This window comes from Hyperolius riggenbachi, chromosome 12 (genome assembly GCF_040937935.1).
Source record: "Hyperolius riggenbachi isolate aHypRig1 chromosome 12, aHypRig1.pri, whole genome shotgun sequence".
Taxonomy (NCBI): domain Eukaryota; kingdom Metazoa; phylum Chordata; class Amphibia; order Anura; family Hyperoliidae; genus Hyperolius; species Hyperolius riggenbachi.
The window spans coordinates 94,527,341-94,548,157 of record NC_090657.1 but is presented as its reverse complement, the minus strand read 5'-3'; positions in this window follow the sequence as shown (position 1 = coordinate 94,548,157).

Here is a 20,817-nt window from a genome sequence, read left to right as displayed (position 1 = left end):
TATGGGGCGATGCTGAGCGATATTATACCTGAGGTCTGTGTATGGGGCGATGCTGAGCGATATTATACCTGAGGTCTGTGTATGGGGCGATGCTGAGCGATATTATACCTGAGGTCTGTGTATGGGGCAATGCTGAGCGATATTATACCTGAGGTCTGTGTATGGGGCGATGCTGAGCGATATTATACCTGAGGTCTGTGTATAGGGCGATGCTGAGCGATATTATACCTGAGGTCTGTGTATGGGGCGATGCTGAGCGATATTATACCTGAGGTCTGTGTATGGGGCGATGCTGAGCGATGTTATACCTGAGGTCTGTGTATGGGGCGATGCTGAGCGATATTATACCTGAGGTCTGTGTATGGGACCATGCTGAGCGATATTATACCTGAGGTCTGTGTATGGGGTGATGCTGAGCGATATTATACCTGAGGTCTCTGTATGGGGCGATGCTGAGCGATATTATACCTGAGGTCTGTGTATGGGGCGATACTGAGCGATATTATACCTGAGGTCTGTGTATGGGGCGATGCTGAGCGATATTATACCTGAGGTCTGTGTATAGGGAGATACTGAGCGATATTATACCTGAGGTCTGTGTATGGGGTGATGCTGAGCGATATTATACCTGAGGTCTGTGTATGAAGCCATGCTGAGCGATATTATACCTGAGGTCTGTGTATGGGGCAATGCTGAGCGATATTATACCTGAGGTCTGTGTATGGGGTGATGCTCAGCCATATTATGGTGCAGTTTGGGAAGGGGAGGTGGGGAGTTTAGCTGGCAGTGTGTAGGGCTGGCTCATATTCCACAAGGTGGCTGCTATGGCTTCGATATGCTGAAGCTATGTACACACATGCGAGAATTGTCGCCCATAAGAGATCGAGAAACGATCCCTCGGGCAATAATTCGGGGAATGATGTTGTACAGACATGCCTCTAGCCTTGAGGCCAGCAATGTGCTCTGTTGCTATGGAGGAGGGCAGAGGGGACGACAATCGGCGTATGACGGAGGCGCTTTAATTAGTGGGTGGGGCTAGTAAAAAGCATTGTGAATGGTTGTGCTTGGGCATCGGGGATCGTTAAAAATCCTACCGGACGGAACTGTACTCTTGCCCGAGCAATAGCAATCTGCGGCCTCTGCACACACATAATGATCGTCAGTTGAAACTGAAACAGCGGATAACGACAGACGCATGTGTGTCCCCATTCAACTCTATCCCCGTCTGTTCTCTCCTAAATGCCAGCAGGAGCTGCTTCAGGGTTGGCAGGCACTAGGCCCGGCGGCAGGGCCGGGCCGAGGCAGAGGCTGAAGAGGCTCCAGCCTCAGGGCGCAGTGTAGGAGGGGGTGCACAATTCATTCAGCTGTCATTCCCAATTGTGTTTGAAGCACAAAGAAATAACAAAAGGGCATACATAGCAGTGACTGCAAGCCAGATAACTAGAGATTAAGGTGTTGGGGACGCTGGGGGCCCTGGGGCGCCTCTTAGTCTAATAGCAATTAGTGTGTGATGGCTGGGGTGGGAGGGATGCAGGGGCGCACTTTGCTGTCTCTGCCTTGGGAGCTGAAGGACCTTGTCCCGGCTCTACCCGGCGGTGCGCGTCATTGACTTGTGCGCAATGATGTGTGCTGCCAGGCCTAACGCTTGTGCACTGCTGCTGACCCAGATCAGCTTTTGCTGGCTCCTAGGAGAGAGCAGAGGGGGATGGAAGTGAATGTGGAGGGGGGGGGGGGCAGTGGGCATGAGGACTACTCACTGTACCTGCTTCAATTCTGATTGGCCAATTTTACTACTTCCATGCAGTATGAGGTTTGAGGCTTAAGTGCCTCTTTAAAGGACTTACGACGAGGCGAAATTAAGAAAAAAAGTTAATCACCTGCCTCATCTTTTAAGGCACGGAGGACGCTGTCCGCACCCTCCGTGCCGATCTGCCGGGTCCCCCCGCTCATTAGCCCCCCGGGTCGGCTGCCGACCCCACGGCCCGGGTCGGGCTCTCCTGCCTCTCGTAAAATGGCCGCTTGCTCTGGCCGCGGCTGCATAGCGTGGATCGGGGGGGATGGCCCTAGAGCTGCGCAGCCGCACTCGCGGCTATGCGGACTGCGCAGCCGCAGCCAGAGCAAGCGGCCATTTTACGAGAGGCAGGAGAGCTCGACCCGGGCCGTGGGGTCGGCAGCCGGCCCGGGGGGCTAATGAGCGGGGAGACCCGGCGGATCGGCACAGAGGGCGCGGACGGCGTCCTCCGTGCCTTAAAAGATGAGGCAGGTGATTAACTTTTTTTCTTAACTTCGCCTCGTAAGTCCTTTAAAGCAGATCTGAGATGAAAAACTAACTATAACAAGTAACTTGTCTATATATCTTATCTAAAGTTTAGATAGTTTACACAGCATATCTAGCTGCAAACAGCTTCAAACGTTTATGATTATTTATTCCTGTGATACAATTAGGGCAGCCATGTTCTGTTTGTCACATTGTCACAGGCTAAGGGCTGGAGATGCTATCAGCTTGCCTGTGTGTAAATGTAGTCCCCTCTCCTCCTCCATCCTCCCCTCTACCTCTGAAATCAATGTCTAGTAACAACCTCCTCCTCCTCCTGCCCAGACTGAGCTCCCATAAGCCCTTGCTACAGTGCCAAGGCACAATAGGAGCTGTGGGCGAGGCCTGTTTAGTTTTAGGGAATTTAGAGTATTAAAACAAAACAAAGTATTTGGCTTGAGGAATGCCCCATAAACTATATGAAAGGAACACAATTATGCAATGAGTAAAAGTTTATCTCAGATCCACGTTAAGTTTTGGGTAGGTTGGAAAATGAGAAGCGCCTTTAAAGACCCTTGATGTGACAGAAAATGAGAGAATGTATCTAGGATCCCGCAACTGAAAATTTAAAATGCAAATAAACTTTTTTATTGTTGATTGTGTCCTCACTTTTATAACAGTCCGGTATAACAGGGAGGTAGAGTGTGTAATATGTAGCTGCTGTAGCCCCCTTCTGGTTACTTATATTTTATTTAGTGACTTCAGATCCAGATAGACATCTGCTGATGGTTGTGTAGCCTTAGGGCTTCTTTCCATTGAAGCGCAGAGCCCAGTGGCTACACGTCACACTCGGCGGATGAGCGGGGCTTGCGACGGGCTAAAGCACCCCGAAATGCAGCAAACCATGAGCGATTCAGCGCTGAATCACCGTGCATGAATGGTAATGGCAGACAGTGCAGTCTATGCACTGTCTGCTGTCCCTGCGATTGCATTTCCATAAGTGTACATAAAAGTGCACTATATGGAAACGAGCCCTTATTTTGTATTTAGTGCCAGTAGAGAGGGTTAGCACACAGCTGACTTCCATGCATCCAGATTTGCTTGCCAATGCTGTCCCTTTCTTCTGTATCAATACAAATGTCTCTCAATTTCTGTTTTTGCCTAGAAAAAGTGTGATCACCTGACCAGTCTCCTCTTCTTCCCCCTACCCTAGACCGCTCCGCAATGTTCATCCCACTGGCATTCTGGGACATACAAATCTGCCATGGCACTCTATGGGGCTCTACATCATTACCTTTGGATGCAGCCCCTGGCTCACCAGAAACAAGATACACTGAGGACAACATTATCTCTGAGAAAAAAAAGGTATGAAAGACCATCTTTGAGTAAAACAAAGCAGAAAAAAATGAATACCTTAAGGCCCCTGTCCCCCCCCCCCCCCCCGCCCACACCGCACAGGTTTACTGGGAGATATCCAGATAGCAACTATCCGGGCATCTCCCGGATCCGGATTTGAGCAGCACTGTTCACATGCACACATCTAAATTCAGAATTGCAGCCTATTGAAATCAATAGGCTGCTTCACAATTTGTGTGCATGAAGAAAAACAGAAGCACTGCTTTTCTTCTTTCTCTGCCTGAAAGAGGTAATATTGTATTATGCAACTAAAGGTGCCCATACATCAGGCTATTTGGCGGTCCATTGACCAACCAATTCGATTATTATCGAATTGGTTGAAAATCAGTGCCGCCAAGTGCAGACCCAATCGATGATACAACCCATTTAAGACCGAAAGTTGGTTGCTCGGGTGTGCGGCGGTATGGCGGCCGATTTTGAAATGAGCACGAAACCCCCGCCGCTGCCGCCTTAATGTATAAATGTGCCCACCTGTGTGTGCATTTATACATTACCTGTCCTGTAGCAGCCTCCTCACGGTGTCTGTAACCTCCGGGTAGCCTCCGTACACGCCACCAGCGCACAGCGTGTAACGCCAGACACTATGCGCCAGTGGCGTGTACAGAGAGCCGCTCGGACGTTACGGACACCGCGCAGAGGCTGCTAGAGGACAGGTAATTCATAAATGCACACACTGGGGGGGCACATTTATACATTAGGAGGGCAGCAGCGGGGCGGACGCGGTGGGCACAGCCGATTCCCTTAAGATTTCATGCTTAAATCGGACGGGAATTGGCCTGCAGTATATGGGCAGCTTTGGTTAACAGACAAATTTATCTAATCAGATTCGATTAGAGTTCAATTTGTCTCTTTGTCGAATCTGCCCATGATCTCCTGATGTATGGGCACCTTAACAGTTTTTCTCCAGTCAGGACCCAGTGAGACTACTGATAAGGAATTACAGCCATAAACTACTTTACTCTAGGAAGCCCAGTTCTCTGCCAGGAGAGGATAGAAATAAAAAAAGGTCAATATTTCATAGTGGCTCAACAGAGTACTAGTGGCTGGATAGTGTACTGGTTAAGGGCACTGCCTTTGACATGGGAGACCAGGGTTTGAATCCTGGCTAGGGTCAGTACCTATTCAGTAAGGATTTCAAGGCAAGACTCCCTAACACTGCAGGGTGGCCTCTTGAATGCGTCCCAGTGGTTGCAGCTCTTGAGCGCTTTGAGTCTGAAAGGAGAAAAGCGCTATATAAATGTTCGGATTATTATTATTATATATTTCAGCACTCTAAGGCAGGGGTCCCCAACCACCGGGCCGCGGCCCACTGCCGGTCCGTTGGCAGTTTCCAGCTGGGCCGCGGCGGGTCTGTCATCTTGCCCCTGGTCCCCCCCCCCCCGCGCCCGCCACTTCTGTTACTTTATGTGCGGGCGGCCGCTTCCGGATTCCCCCAGGATGCATATCGCCGCTACAGGAAGCCGCTGCCCCGCCTCCTTCCCTCCTTACAGCAGACGCAAGACGCGCTGCTGTTATAGGAGGAGATAGTACTGCATGCATGAAGGAGAGCGGCGCCTGGGGGAATCCGGAAGCGGCCGCCCGCCCGCTCATAAGGTAACAGAAGCGGCGGCCGCGTGGGCACCACCTACCTATACTGGGCACTTTACTAGCCATGCTGGGCACTATACTAGCCATGCTGGGCACTATACTAGCCATGCTGGGACACTATACTAGCCATGCTGGGACACTATACTAGCCATGCTGGGACACTATACTAGCTATAGCTGGGCACTGTACTAGCCATGCTGGGCACTATACTAGCCATGCTGGGCACTATACTAGCCATGCTGGGGCACTATACTAGCCATACTGGGGTAACCATACTAGCCATGCTGGGCACTTTACTAGCCATACTGGGGCACTATACTAGCTATACTGGGGTAACTATACTAGCCTAGCCATGCTGGGTACTTTACTAGCCATACTGGGGCACTATACTGGGCACTTCACTAGCTATACTGGGGCACTACCTACCCATACTGGACACTATATTAGCTATACTGGGCGCTATACTAGGGCACTACTGACCCATACTGGGACTATACTAGGTATACTGGTCACAATACTAGCTATACTGGGGTAACTATACTAGCCATACTGGGGCAACTAAACTCCCTATACTGAGGCAACTATGCTAGCTATGCCGCCGCACCCCAGCCCCTCCCCCCGTAACCCGCTGCGCACGACACTGTCCACTAGGTCGCGCGCGCAGTAACCCGCCCCCACCATATTTATAAATATGGCAGCCTCCATGTGCTGCTTTTATCATAATTTAGGCTTCGTCTTTTAATGGCGCCCAAATTACTGACTGAGCGCTGCTATAGCCGTAATTCACATGGCACCTATTGCAGCACCCAAATCTCCAGCGCTGTTCTTGCCCGATTACCCCTGAGACTGATCCCCGTCCGTCCAGGAAACTGCATACTGCATTAGAGGACCCTTTGTTTCTCATAAATCTACCCCCTTCGGGTCCCGAACCAGCTGCAGAGCGAACTCACCTGTCCGGCGACACGCTCCTCCATCAGTCCATGCGCTGCTGTCTTCCTCTCTGCAGGGGCGCCTCTGCACCGTGACCTGGCGGTATGTTGTTATGTAATAATATGCCATGAAGAGGCAGCTAGAGGAAAGACGGGAGCACACATACTGACGGAGGAGCGAGCCGGCCGGACAGGGGAGTTCACTTTGCAGCTGAACACTCTGCAGAGTACAAGAAAGTTGGGGAGACCTGGGGGTGTGGCAGCGGGCTCAGGGGCCCTTAGCTTTACCCTATGAAAATGCCGGCTCTGGGTTTGTGAGGCTGAACCTGAATTTTGCAGAAGCTAAACAGATATGGGAGCTGCAGAGTTACACCGCCGACAGATAACGCATCTTAATTGTACAGTTGTTCTGCACTCTCTATTAGTCGCTGTGCATTTTCCTGCACATTTGTATGTATTGGGCCATAATGCATAAAAAGTATATGCAGCAGTGCGTTGTGAAAAGCTTTTATTTAAAGGGATGCTGAGCAGTCGTAAAAAATTAAATTAATACTCACCTGGGGCTTCCTCCAGCCCACCATAGGCTGCAAGGTCCCCCGGTGTCCTACTGGCTCCTCTCCCAGCCCTGCTGGTGGCTCTGTTAATGGCGACTTTTGGGCTGAAAGTTGTCCGTATACTTCCAGGAAGACCATGCTCTGCGTCCTCATGCCAGCCGCTACGCATCATCACGCTGGCCGGAGTGACAGTCCTGCGTCAGACTGTAACATTGGCCGTCATGCTGACACAGAACGTGGACTTACTGGAAGTATATGGACAACTTTCAGCCCAAAAGTCACTGTTAACGGAGCCACCAGCAGGACTGGGAAAACAGTTCAGCTGAGGATGGGAGTGGCTACCAAAAACCAGGCCTGCTGCAATGCATAGATGCTGCCAGGTACACACTTTCATGAAGTCAAGAGGACCCTGGGGGACCTCGCAGCCTACAGTGGGCTGGAGGAAGCCCCAGGTAAGTACCAATTTCATTTTTAATTCAGGGTCCCTTTAAAACACATAGATGCAGGGCTGGTTTACACTGAATCAGCTGCTTTCAGCTATATCGCAATGTACAATTAATGCTCAGTGCAGGTAAAGGAATTTTCCATGTTTCCCTAAAGCCCGGTACACACTTTCAATCTTGATTGGCCAATCACTGACCAATTTTATCATCTCCATGTAGTATGAGTTTCAACAGATATTGAAAACTACGAACAGATTGGGTAGGTAATCTCTCATTACTACACCCATTTGGTAAAATTGGTCAGTGATTGGCCAATCATAATTGAAAGTGTGTATCTGGCAGTTTACATCTATGTTTTTGGTAGCCACTCCCATCCTTAGCTGAACTGTTTTCAGCTAAGGATGCCAGCAAAATGTTGCACGCAGTGCACTTTTGCGATATACGCACATCACAGGCACTGCAAGGATTTACCGCAGTGCTTTGCTGAATACAGGCTATCAGCAAAGAGCAGAAAAACTACTTATTAAAGCACCCCAAGTGTGAACTGGCCCTTAAGAGAACTTTATTGGTGATTACAAATTGTTGCAACCTGCAGAGTAGAACTAAGGGGCATATTTAAAATGATTTAAATATACCATCAAATTCTAATAATGGCCTCCTCCTCCCCATAGCCATACCAATCCTCACCAAAAAGGTACAAAGCAAAGAAATGCAAACAAAACAAAAAAAGACGCAGGCCAACAATTGTAATTCTGGAAAATACCAATTGCACTAGCAAAAACACGGCAATGCAATTTACATGTTCATTGCCGTGCTGTTGCTATTGGAAAAATGTAAACGATACAATTTTTAAATCGAAACATGCTTAATAAAAAAGGGCGCTAATTAGTTAATTTCCATCTAAGATAGTTTATTATATTCTTTTTTTAACAGAGTCCTTTGGCTAATCCAGTTGGCTAAAACTAAATCACATTTTGGCCAATAGGATTGTAAGCCGGCCCACCATGGTAAGGTAGACTCTATTAAGTCGGGTAATGGAATGGGAGTGAGAGAGGAATAGGGGATAGCGTTTTGGAGAGGGAAGATGGGGATAGGTGGTCTTAAGGGGTACCACTCTTACACCATCAAGTGCAAAGTTGGGGAACACAACGACCACTTTATAGATGATTGGGATCCAGCTGGTCCCACAGAGGTGCTAAGCCTGCTCAGGACCTATAGCTGTGTGATACTCCTATCGTTTAATGCCTGAAGAAGCGGGTTTTGTATGCCCGTGAAACGCGTCGCAGTGTATGTTTTGGAGTATGTGAATAAATTTTCGTTGACTTTAATTGACAGCATCGTGTCTATATTGGGTTGGTCGGTCCACCGCCACCACCTAGTTATTTTAAACTTTTTAGTACTTTTTATCCTACTGGCGCCTCTGTACATCGATTGATCCAGTGAACCACCCTTGGTGGATGGGTGATATACCCTCTTTTCCTCTATCACGGAGAGCGACATTTTATTCCTGAGTGGGGACAGGTTTTTACTCCCCACCTGCCTATACAGTGGTTGCCTTAGCGGTAACCCAGTTTTGTAAGTATAATACTTACCCTTCATCTCCATTCATTTGGGCTAATACCTACTACACTATATTGGGCTCTCGGTTTGTCTTTTTACACCATGGTAAGGTAGACTCTATTAGGGCGGGTTAGGTGATGGGAGTGAGAGAGGAATAGGGGATAGCGTTTTGGAGAAGGAAGATGGGGATAGGTGGTCTTAAGGGGTACCACTCTTACACCATCAAGTGCAAAGTCGGGGAACACAACGACCACCTGATAAATAATTGGGATCCAGCTGGTCCCCCTTAGGCCGGGTTCAACACTGGGATCGCAAAAGGCAAATCGCAATCGCCTATGGAGTGTAATTGCATATCTACCAAGCAATTGTGGCTCCATGTTACAGTGATTGCGTTTTTCAGTCTCATTCCAGAGAATGAGAATGGCGTTCTAACTGCCAGCAAAATGTTACACGCAGTGCACTTTTGCGATATACGCACATCACAGGCACTGCAAGGATTTACCGCAGTGCTTTGCTCAATACCGGCTATCAGCAAAGAGCAGAAAAACTACTTATAAAAGCACCCCAAGTGTAAACTGGCCCTTAAGAGAACTTTATTGGTGATTACAAATTGTTGCAACCTGCAGAGTAGAACTCAGGGGCATATTTAAAATGATTTAAATATACCCCCAAATTCTAATAATGGCCTCCTCCTCCCCATAGCCATACCAATCCTCACCAAAAAGGGTCAAAGCATAGAAACGCAAACAAAACAAAAAAAGATGCAGGCCAACAATTGTAATTCTGGAAAATACCAATTGCACTAGCAAAAACCCGGCAATGCAATTCACATGTTCATCGCCGTGCTGTTGCTATTGGCAAAATGGGAACGATACAATTTTTAAATCGAAACGTGCTTAATAAAAAGGGCCCTAATTACTTAATCTCCATCTAAGATAGTTTATTATATTCTTTTTTTAACAGAGTCCTTTGGCTAATCCAGTTGGCTAAAACTAAATCACATTTTGGCCAATAGGATTGTAAGCCGGCCCACCATGGTAAGGTAGACTCTATTAGGGCGGGTTAGGGAATAGGAGTGAGAGAGGAATAGGGGATAGCGTTTTGGAGAAGGAAGATGGGGATAGGTGGTCTTAAGGGGTACCACTCTTACACCATCAAGTGCAAAGTCGGGGAACACAGCGACCACCTGATAAATAATTGGGATCCAGCTGGTCCCCCTTAGGCCGGGTTCAACACTGGGATCGCAAAAGGCAAATCGCAATCGCCTATGGAGTGTAATTGCATATCTACCAAGCAATTGTGGCTCCATGTTACAGTGATTGCGTTTTTCAGTCTCATTCCAGAGAATGAGAATGGCGTTCTAACTGCCAGCAAAATGTTACACGCAGTGCACTTTTGCGATATACGCACATCACAGGCACTGCAAGGATTTACCGCAGTGCTTTGCTGAATACCGGCTATCAGCAAAGAGTAGAAAAACTACTTATGAAAGCACCCCAAGTGTGAACTGGCCCTTAAGAGAACTTTATTGGTGATTACAAATTGTTGCAACCTGCAATGTAGAACTCAGGGGCGTATTTTAAATGATTTAAATATACCCCCAAATTCTAATAATCGCCTCCTCCTCCCCATAGCCATACCAATCCTCACCAAAAAGGTACAAAGCATAGAACTGCAAACAAAACAAAAAAAGATGCAGGCCAACAATTGTAATTCTGGAAAATACCAATTGCACTAGCAAAAACCCGGCAATGCAATTCACATGTTCATCGCCGTGCTGTTGCTATTGGAAAAATGTAAACGATACAATTTTTAAATCGAAACATGCTTAATAAAAAAGGGCGCTAATTAGTTAATCTCCATCTAAGATAGTTTATTATATTCTTTTTTTAACAGAGTCCTTTGGCTAATCCAGTTGGCTAAAACTAAATCACATTTTGGCCAATAGGATTGTAAGCCGGCCCACCATGGTAAGGTAGACTCTATTAGGGCGGGTTAGGTGATGGGAGTGAGAGAGGAATAGAGTATAGCGTTTTGGAGAGGGAAGAGGGGGGATAGGTGGTCTTAAAGGGTTCCACTCTTACACCATCAAGTGCAAAGTCGGGGAACACAACCACCACCTGATAAATAATTGGGATCCAGCTGGTCCCCCTGAGGCCGGGTTCAATACTGGGATTGCAAAAGGCAAATCGCAATCACCTATGGAGTGTAATTGCATTTCTACCAAGCAATTGTGGCTCCATGTTACAGTGATTGCGTTTTTCTGTCTCATTCCAGAGAATGAGAATGGCTTCTAACTGCCAGCAAAATGTTGCACGCAGTGCACTTTTGCGATATACGCACATCACAGGCACTGCAAGGATTTACCGCAGTGCTTTGCTGAATACCGGCTATCAGCAAAGAGCAGAAAAACTACTTATTAAAGCACCCCAAGTGTAAACTGGCCCTTAAGAGAACTTTATTGGTGATTACAAATTGTTGCAACCTGCAGAGTAGAACTCAGGGGCATATTTAAAATGATTTAAATATACCCCCAAATTCTAATAATGGCCTCCTCCTCCCCATAGCCATACCAATCCTCACCAAAAAGGGTCAAAGCATAGAAACGCAAACAAAACAAAAAAAGATGCAGGCCAACAATTGTAATTCTGGAAAATACCAATTGCACTAGCAAAAACCCGGCAATGCAATTCACATGTTCATCGCCGTGCTGTTGCTACTGGCAAAATGGGAACGATACAATTTTTAAATCGAAACGTGCTTAATAAAAAAGGGCCCTAATTACTTAATCTCCATCTAAGATAGTTTAATATATTCTTTTTTTAACAGAGTCCTTTGGCTAATCCAGTTGGCTAAAACTAAATCACATTTTGGCCAATAGGATTGTAAGCCGGCCCACCATGGTAAGGTAGACTCTATTAGGGCGGGTTAGGGAATAGGAGTGAGAGGAATAGGGGATAGCGTTTTGGAGAAGGAAGATGGGGATAGGTGGTCTTAAGGGGTACCACTCTTACACCATGAAGTGCAAAGTCGGGGAACACAGCGACCACCTGATAAATAATTGGGATCCAGCTGGTCCCCCTTAGGCCGGGATCAACACTGGGATCGCAAAAGGCAAATCGCATTTGCCTATGGAGTGTAATTGCATATCTACCAAGCAATTGTGGCTCCATGTTACAGTGATTGCGTTTTTCAGTCTCGTTCCAGAGAATGAGAATGGCGTTCTAACTGCCAGCAAAATGTTACACGCAGTGCACTTTTGCGATATACACACATCACAGGCACTGCAAGGATTTACCGCAGTGCTTTGCTGAATACCGGCTATCAGCAAAGAGCAGAAAAACTACTTATAAAAGCACCCCAAGTGTGAACTGGCCCTTAAGAGAACTTTATTGGTGATTACAAATTGTTGCAACCTGCAATGTAGAACTCAGGGGCGTATTTTAAATGATTTAAATATACCCCCAAATTCTAATAATGGCCTCCTCCTCCCCATAGCCATACCAATCCTCACCAAAAAGGTACAAAGCATAGAACTGCAAACAAAACAAAAGAAGATGCAGGCCAACAATTGTAATTCTGGAAAATACCAATTGCACTAGCAAAAACCCGGCAATGCAATTCACATGTTCATCGCCGTGCTGTTGCTATTGGAAACATGTAAACGATACAATTTTTAAATCGAAACATGCTTAATAAAAAAGGGCGCTAATTAGTTAATCTCCATCTAAGATAGTTTATTATATTCTTTTTTTAACAGAGTCCTTTGGCTAATCCAGTTGGCTAAAACTAAATCACATTTTGGCCAATAGGATTGTAAGCCGGCCCACCATGGTAAGGTAGACTCTATTAGGGCGGGTTAGGTGATGGGAGTGAGAGAGGAATAGAGTATAGCGTTTTGGAGAGGGAAGAGGGGGAAACAGCCCTTACCAAAGTGGCCAATGACCTTCTTACAGCCAAATCCAAAGGTCAATTTTCCATACTCATCCTTCTTGACCTGTCATCAGCATTTGATACTGTCGACCACACCTTACTCCTACAAATACTTTCAAATGTCGGAATAAAGGGCCTTGCTCTCACATGGTTATCTTCCTACCTCTCTGGAAGGTCCTTCACAGTCTCCTACTCAGATCAGATCTCTTCTCCTCATGCTTTGTCTGTCGGGGTTCCCCAAGGCTCTGTCCTTGGTCCCCTCCTCTTTTCCATCTACATGCATGGTCTTGGTGATTTAATCAACTCATTCGGGTTTCAATACCACCTCTATGCAGACGATACACAACTGTACCTCTCTGCCCCAGACCTTAACTCCCTCCTTAAACGTGTTCCTGACTGCTTGTCTGCTATATCCTCCTTCATGTCTTCTCGCTTCCTAAAACTTAACATGAGTAAAACGGAACTAATAATTTTTCCACCGTCTCTGTCCACCTCCCTGCCTGAAGTAACAATAAATGTTAATAACACTCCCATAACTTCAGTTCCCAAAGCTCGGTGCTTGGGGGTGATATTCGATTCATCTCTCTCTTTTATTCCTCATGTTCACTCCATAACCAGCTCCTGCCATCTCCAACTCAAAAACATATCTCGCATCCGTCCCTTTCTCACTCAAGACACAACTAAAATGTTAATACATGCTCTCATAATTTCTCGTCTGGACTACTGCAACGTACTACTTTGTGGACTACCGTCTAACAAACTGGCCCCGCTCCAGTCAGTACTGAACTCAGCTGCTCGTCTCATTCATCTCTCTTCTCGATCTTCCTCTGCCGACCCTCTTTGTCAAGCTCTTCACTGGCTGCCAATTAACCAGAGGATTCAGTTCAAACTCCTAACCCTAACCTACAAAGCTCTCCACGATCTCTCCCCCCGGTACATATCCTCATTAATCTCCAGATACAAACCCAATCGCAATCTCAGATCGGCACATGATCTTCTGTTGTCCTCCTCTAGAATCAACTCCTCACATTCACGTTTACAAGACTTCGCACGCGCTTCACCCCTCCTCTGGAATGCCCTCCCACAACACATCCGTCACTCGCCAACCTTTGCTACCTTTAAACGCTCTCTAAAAACACACTTGTTCCGACAAGCATATGCTCTACCTTAGGCCACTTCCCTTTGTACTAAGACCAAATTGCACTCCTACTAGGTATCCTAAAACACAAAGCCTCTATATATTTGCTGCATACTACCCCTCCTCTTGTTTCCCCCCATTCCCTTTAGATTGTAAGCTCGCAAGGGCAGGGCTCTCTCCCCCTTTTGTGTCTTGGTAACCATTATACATTTTATTCATCATGTTAATTTTATCACTGTCATTACCAATTCTATAATTTGTATTTTGTATCATTCTTTGTATTTTGTCACTAATTATGTATCTTGTATATTGGTGTACACCATTGTCTGTATTATTATGTACCCCATGTTTGTTTCTTACTTTGTACAGCGCCACGGAATATGTTGGCGCTTTATAAATCAATAATAATAATAATAATAATAGGTGGTCTTAAAGGGTTCCACTCTTACACCATCAAGTGCAAAGTTGGGGAACACAACGACCACCTGATAAATAATTCGGATCCAGCTGGTCCCCCTTAGGCCGGGTTCAATACTGGGATTGCAAAAGGCAAATCGCAATCACCTATGGAGTGTAATTGCATTTCTACCAAGCAATTGTGGCTCCATGTTACAGTGATTGCGTTTTTCTGTCTCATTCCAGAGAATGAGAATGGCTTCTAACTGCCAGCAAAATGTTGCACGCAGTGCACTTTTGCGATATACGCACATCACAGGCACTGCAAGGATTTACCGCAGTGCTTTGCTGAATACCGGCTATCAGCAAAGAGCAGAAAAACTACTTATTAAAGCAACCCAAGTGTAAACTGGCCCTTAAGAGAACTTTATTGGTGATTACAAATTGTTGCAACCTGCAGAGTAGAACTCAGGGGCATATTTAAAATGATTTAAATATACCCCCAAATTCTAATAATGGCCTCCTCCTCCCCATAGCCATACCAATCCTCACCAAAAAGGGTCAAAGCATAGAAACGCAAACAAAACAAAAAAAGATGCAGGCCAACAATTGTAATTCTGGAAAATACCAATTGCACTAGCAAAAACCCGGCAATGCAATTCACATGTTCATCGCCGTGCTGTTGCTATTGGCAAAATGGGAACGATACAATTTTTAAATCGAAACGTGCTTAATAAAAAGGGCCCTAATTACTTAATCTCCATCTAAGATAGTTTATTATATTCTTTTTTTAACAGAGTCCTTTGGCTAATCCAGTTGGCTAAAACTAAATCACATTTTGGCCAATAGGATTGTAAGCCGGCCCACCATGGTAAGGTAGACTCTATTAGGGCGGGTTAGGGAATAGGAGTGAGAGAGGAATAGGGGATAGCGTTTTGGAGAAGGAAGATGGGGATAGGTGGTCTTAAGGGGTACCACTCTTACACCATGAAGTGCAAAGTCGGGGAACACAGCGACCACCTGATAAATAATTGGGATCCAGCTGGTCCCCCTTAGACCGGGATCAACACTGGGATCGCAAAAGGCAAATCGCAATCGCCTATGGAGTGTAATTGCATATCTACCAAGCAATTGTGGCTCCATGTTACAGTGATTGCGTTTTTCAGTCTCGTTCCAGAGAATTAGAATGGCGTTCTAACTGCCAGCAAAATGTTACACGCAGTGCACTTTTGCGATATACGCACATCACAGGCACTGCAAGGATTTACCGCAGTGCTTTGCTGAATACCGGCTATCAGCAAAGAGCAGAAAAACTACTTATGAAAGCACCCCAAGTGTGAACTGGCCCTTAAGAGAACTTTATTGGTGATTACAAATTGTTGCAACCTGCAATGTAGAACTCAGGGGCGTATTTTAAATGATTTAAATATACCCCCAAATTCTAATAATCGCCTCCTCCTCCCCATAGCCATACCAATCCTCACCAAAAAGGTACAAAGCATAGAACTGCAAACAAAACAAAAAAAGATGCAGGCCAACAATTGTAATTCTGGAAAATACCAATTGCACTAGCAAAAACCCGGCAATGCAATTCACATGTTCATCGCCGTGCTGTTGCTATTGGAAAAATGTAAACGATACAATTTTTAAATCGAAACATGCTTAATAAAAAAGGGCGCTAATTAGTTAATCTCCATCTAAGATAGTTTATTATATTCTTTTTTTAACAGAGTCCTTTGGCTAATCCAGTTGGCTAAAACTAAATCACATTTTGGCCAATAGGATTGTAAGCCGGCCCACCATGCTAAGGTAGACTCTATTAGGCGGGTTAGGTGATGGGAGTGAGAGAGGAATAGAGTATAGCGTTTTGGAGAGGGAAGAGGGGGATAGGTGGTCTTAAAGGGTTCCACTCTTACACCATCAAGTGCAAAGTCGGGGAACACAACGACCACCTGATAAATAATTGGGATCCAGCTGGTCCCCCTTAGGCCGGGTTCAATACTGGGATTGCAAAAGGCAAATCGCAATCACCTATGGAGTGTAATTGCATTTCTACCAAGCAATTGTGGCTCCATGTTACAGTGATTGCGTTTTTCTGTCTCATTCCAGAGAATGAGAATGGCTTCTAACTGCCAGCAAAATGTTGCACGCAGTGCACTTTTGCGATATACGCACATCACAGGCACTGCAAGGATTTACCGCAGTGCTTTGCTGAATACCGGCTATCAGCAAAGAGCAGAAAAACTACTTATTAAAGCACCCCAAGTGTGAACTGGCCCTTAAGAGAACTTTATTGGTGATTACAAATTGTTGCAACCTGCAATGTAGAACTCAGGGGCGTATTTTAAATGATTTAAATATACCCCCAAATTCTAATAATGGCCTCCTCCTCCCCATAGCCATACCAATCCTCACCAAAAAGGTACAAAGCATAGAACTGCAAACAAAACAAAAAAAGATGCAGGCCAACAATTGTAATTCTGGAAAATACCAATTGCACTAGCAAAAACCAGAGATGATCAGATACCTAATATTCGAGTTCGGATAGTGTCATCCAGCTCGCCTGCCACCCCCCTCCACAAGGGGGCGCCGGTCCTCCCGAGAGCTAGCCTGCCCCACGCGCTACCTCCGCCTGCCACCGGGGGGCGCCGGGGCTCTCAGGAGGACTGGCGCCATCCGGCGGTGGGCGGCGGTAGCGCAGGGTGGCCCGGCATCCGGGAGCCCCGGCGCCCCCCGGTGGCATGCGGAGGTAGCACAGGGGGGGTCAGGCCAGCTCTCAGGACGACCGGCGCCCCCTGGTGGCGGGCGGTGGTAGCGCTGGGCAGCCCGGCACCCGGGAGCCCCGGCGCCCCCAGGTGGCCGGCGTCGGCAGCGCGGGGGGTCAGGCTGGCTCAACAGAGGACCGGCGCCCACCGTTGGCGGGCAGCGGTAGCGCAGGCGGGGGACAATGCCCGCGGCTAGCGAGGCCCAGCTGCCATAAGAACTGGATGTAGTCAGGGCAGAAGAGTTCCAGGTGCGGGCCAAGCTGGCAGGAGGAGAGGGGGGTGTGGTCAATGCCCGAGTCCAGCGAGGCCCAGCTCCCATAAGAACTGGGTTTAGTCAAGGCAGAAGAGTTCCAGGTGCGGGCCAAGCTGGCAGGAGGGGGGGGGGTGTGGTCAATGCCCGAGTCCAGCGAGGCCCAGCTCCCATAAGAAGTGGGTGTAGTCAGGGTAGAAAAGTTCCAGGTGCGGGCCAAGCTGGCAGGAGGAGGGGGGGGGGGGGGCGTGGGGTGGGGTGGGGGTTCAATGCACGAGGCCAGAGAGGCCATGCTCCCATAAGAATTGGATGTAGTCAGAGAAGAAGAGTTCCAGGTGCGGGGCAAGCTGACCGGAGGAGAGGCCGGGGGCATGGATGAGGTCCCTGGCAGAGGCCACCACTCGGGCACTCGCAGGGCAGTCGGATCGAGTTTGGCGGCAGCCAGGGTCCTCCGTCCCGGAGGCTCCGATGAGAGCGGATCTGGCCGGCCGCGCCCAGGCAGGGCTCCACAGCTTCGGACAAGCTAGGCACCGATCCCCCCTAAATGGGGGGTGGGTTCCGACCGTCCATGACCCGAGCCCGCCACCCTCGGGGAGAATGTCAGGAGGCGTTCCTCCGCCGAGAAAAGTGCCTAAACTGGAGCCTGCTAGGGGGTAAAATGTCAACTTTTTTCCCGCACTGGAGCCTGCTAAGGGGAAATATCACATTTTTTTCCGGCTAACTTGTCCTGCCTGAAGCCTGCTAAGGGGAAATGTCAAAGTTTTTCAGGCCAGCCTGGCCCGCCTAGAGGTTGCTATGTGAAAAATGGCAAAGTTTTTCCGGCCAGCCTGGCCCGCCTGTGGGGTCGCGGGGCAAGCTGTCTCAAAAGAGCCTGCTCAACCCTCACTGATTTCGGGCGACTCCGGGACCTCGCTCCCCGGAGGTCCCCTGGAAGTCCCGATGAGAGCGGATTTGAACGCCCGGGCCGACCCAGAGTTCCATGAGGTCGGGTGACTTTGGCGGCCAGGCTGGGTGCGGCGCCCCCGGGTTCCGAACGCAGCAGACCCGAGCCCGCCACCCTCGGGGAGAATAGCAGCGCGGCGCTGCGGGGCAAGCTGACCGGAGGAGAGGCCGGGGGCGTGGATGGGCTCCCTGGCAGAGGCCACCACCCGGGCACTCGCAGGGCGGTCGGACCGATTTTGGCGGCGGGCGGGCTCCTCCGTGGCGGAGGCCCCGATGAGAGCGGATTTGAGCGCCCGGGCCGACCCAGAGTTCCATGAGGTCGGGTGACTTTGGCGGCCAGGCTGGGTGCGGCGCCCCCGGGTTCCGACCGTCCATGACCCGAGCCCGCCACCCTCGGGGAGAATGTCAGGAGGCGTTCCTCCGCCGAGAAAAGTGCCTAAACTGGAGCCTGCTAGGGGGTAAAATGTCAACTTTTTTCCCGCACTGGAGCCTGCTAAGGGGAAATATCACATTTTTTTCCGGCTAACTTGTCCTGCCTGAAGCCTGCTAAGGGGAAATGTCAAAGTTTTTCAGGCCAGCCTGGCCCGCCTAGAGGTTGCTATGTGAAAAATGGCAAAGTTTTTCCGGCCAGCCTGGCCCGCCTGTGGGGTCGCGGGGCAAGCTGTCTCAAAAGAGCCTGCTCAACCCTCACTGATTTCGGGCGACTCCGGGACCTCGCTCCCCGGAGGTCCCCTGGAAGTCCCGATGAGAGCGGATTTGAACGCCCGGGCCGACCCAGAGTTCCATGAGGTCGGGTGACTTTGGCGGCCAGGCTGGGTGCGGCGCCCCCGGGTTCCGAACGCAGCAGACCCGAGCCCGCCACCCTCGGGGAGAATAGCAGCGCGGCGCTGCGGGGCAAGCTGACCGGAGGAGAGGCCGGGGGCGTGGATGGGCTCCCTGGCAGAGGCCACCACCCGGGCACTCGCAGGGCGGTCGGACCGATTTTGGCGGCGGGCGGGCTCCTCCGTGGCGGAGGCCCCGATGAGAGCGGATTTGAGCGCCCGGGCCGACCCAGAGTTCCATGAGGTCGGGTGACTTTGGCGGCCAGGCTGGGTGCGGCGCCCCCGGGTTCCGACCGTCCATGACCCGAGCCCGCCACCCTCGGGGAGAATGTCAGGAGGCGTTCCTCCGCCGAGAAAAGTGCCTAAACTGGAGCCTGCTAGGGGGTAAAATGTCAACTTTTTTCCCGCACTGGAGCCTGCTAAGGGGAAATATCACATTTTTTTCCGGCTAACTTGTCCTGCCTGAAGCCTGCTAAGGGGAAATGTCAAAGTTTTTCAGGCCAGCCTGGCCCGCCTAGAGGTTGCTATGTGAAAAATGGCAAAGTTTTTCCGGCCAGCCTGGCCCGCCTGTGGGGTCGCGGGGCAAGCTGTCTCAAAAGAGCCTGCTCAACCCTCACTGATTTCGGGCGACTCCGGGACCTCGCTCCCCGGAGGTCCCCTGGAAGTCCCGATGAGAGCGGATTTGAACGCCCGGGCCGACCCAGAGTTCCATGAGGTCGGGTGACTTTGGCGGCCAGGCTGGGTGCGGCGCCCCCGGGTTCCGAACGCAGCAGACCCGAGCCCGCCACCCTCGGGGAGAATAGCAGGAGGCGTTCCTCCGGCGAGAAAAGTCCCCGCACTGAAACGTGCTAGTGGGAAATATCAAAGTTTTTCCGGCCAGCTTTTCCCGCCTGGAGGTTGCTAGGGGAAAAAAAAATGTCAAAGTTTTTCCGGCCAGCCTGGCCCGCCTGGAGGTCGCAGGGCAAGCTGTCTCAAAAGAGCCTGCCCAACCCTCACTGATTTCGTGCGATTCCGGGGCCTCATTCCCCGGAGGTCCCCTGGAAGCCCGCCACCCTCGGGGAGAATAGCAGCGTGGCGCTGCGGGGCAAGCTGACCGGAGGAGAGGCCGGGGGCGTGGATGGGCTCCCTGGCAGAGGCCACCACCCGGGCACTCGCAGGGCGGTCGGACCGATTTTGGCGGCGGGCGGGCTCCTCTGTGGCGGAGGCCCCGATGAGAGCAGATCTGCCCGCTCGACCCCAGGCGGGGCTCCACAACTCCGGCCGAGCGAGGCACCGATCCCCCCTAAAGGGGGGGTGGGTTCCGACTCTCTATGACCCAAGCCTGCCACCCTCGGGGAGATTGGCAGGAGGTGCTCTTCTGGTGAGAACAAGCCAGCAAGGCTAGGGGTGGAGGTCGGACCCGGCGGGCTGGCCAACCCCCTCCAACAGAGGAAGGTGAAAGCCTGCATCTGTCCTGGACCTCCACTGATCGATGAGGCGACCCGCGTCAGGGCAGGGGAGATTCGACCACCAGGCCGTAGGCCACGGGGTCCCGGCTGCTAATGGTGGGAGAGCTCTCCCCTCACTGCCCATGTACGCTCAGATCCCCCTCTGGCTGAAGATCTGTCATGAGGCTTGGTTGTCCCAGGGGACCGGGGCCAAAGGCACAGGCGAGTTTGCGGAGACCCGTAGGAAATCAACACGGCCTGAAGATGCTGCGGTTTCCTGTTTGGTTGACAGCAGGGAGAGGGCACTCCCCTCCCCCATGCTGGCTAGGCCGAGGCAGGCCTGTGGCAGAGCACAATTTTCTGATGGCACCGAGGAAGGCTGACGCAGACCCCCGGACCCCT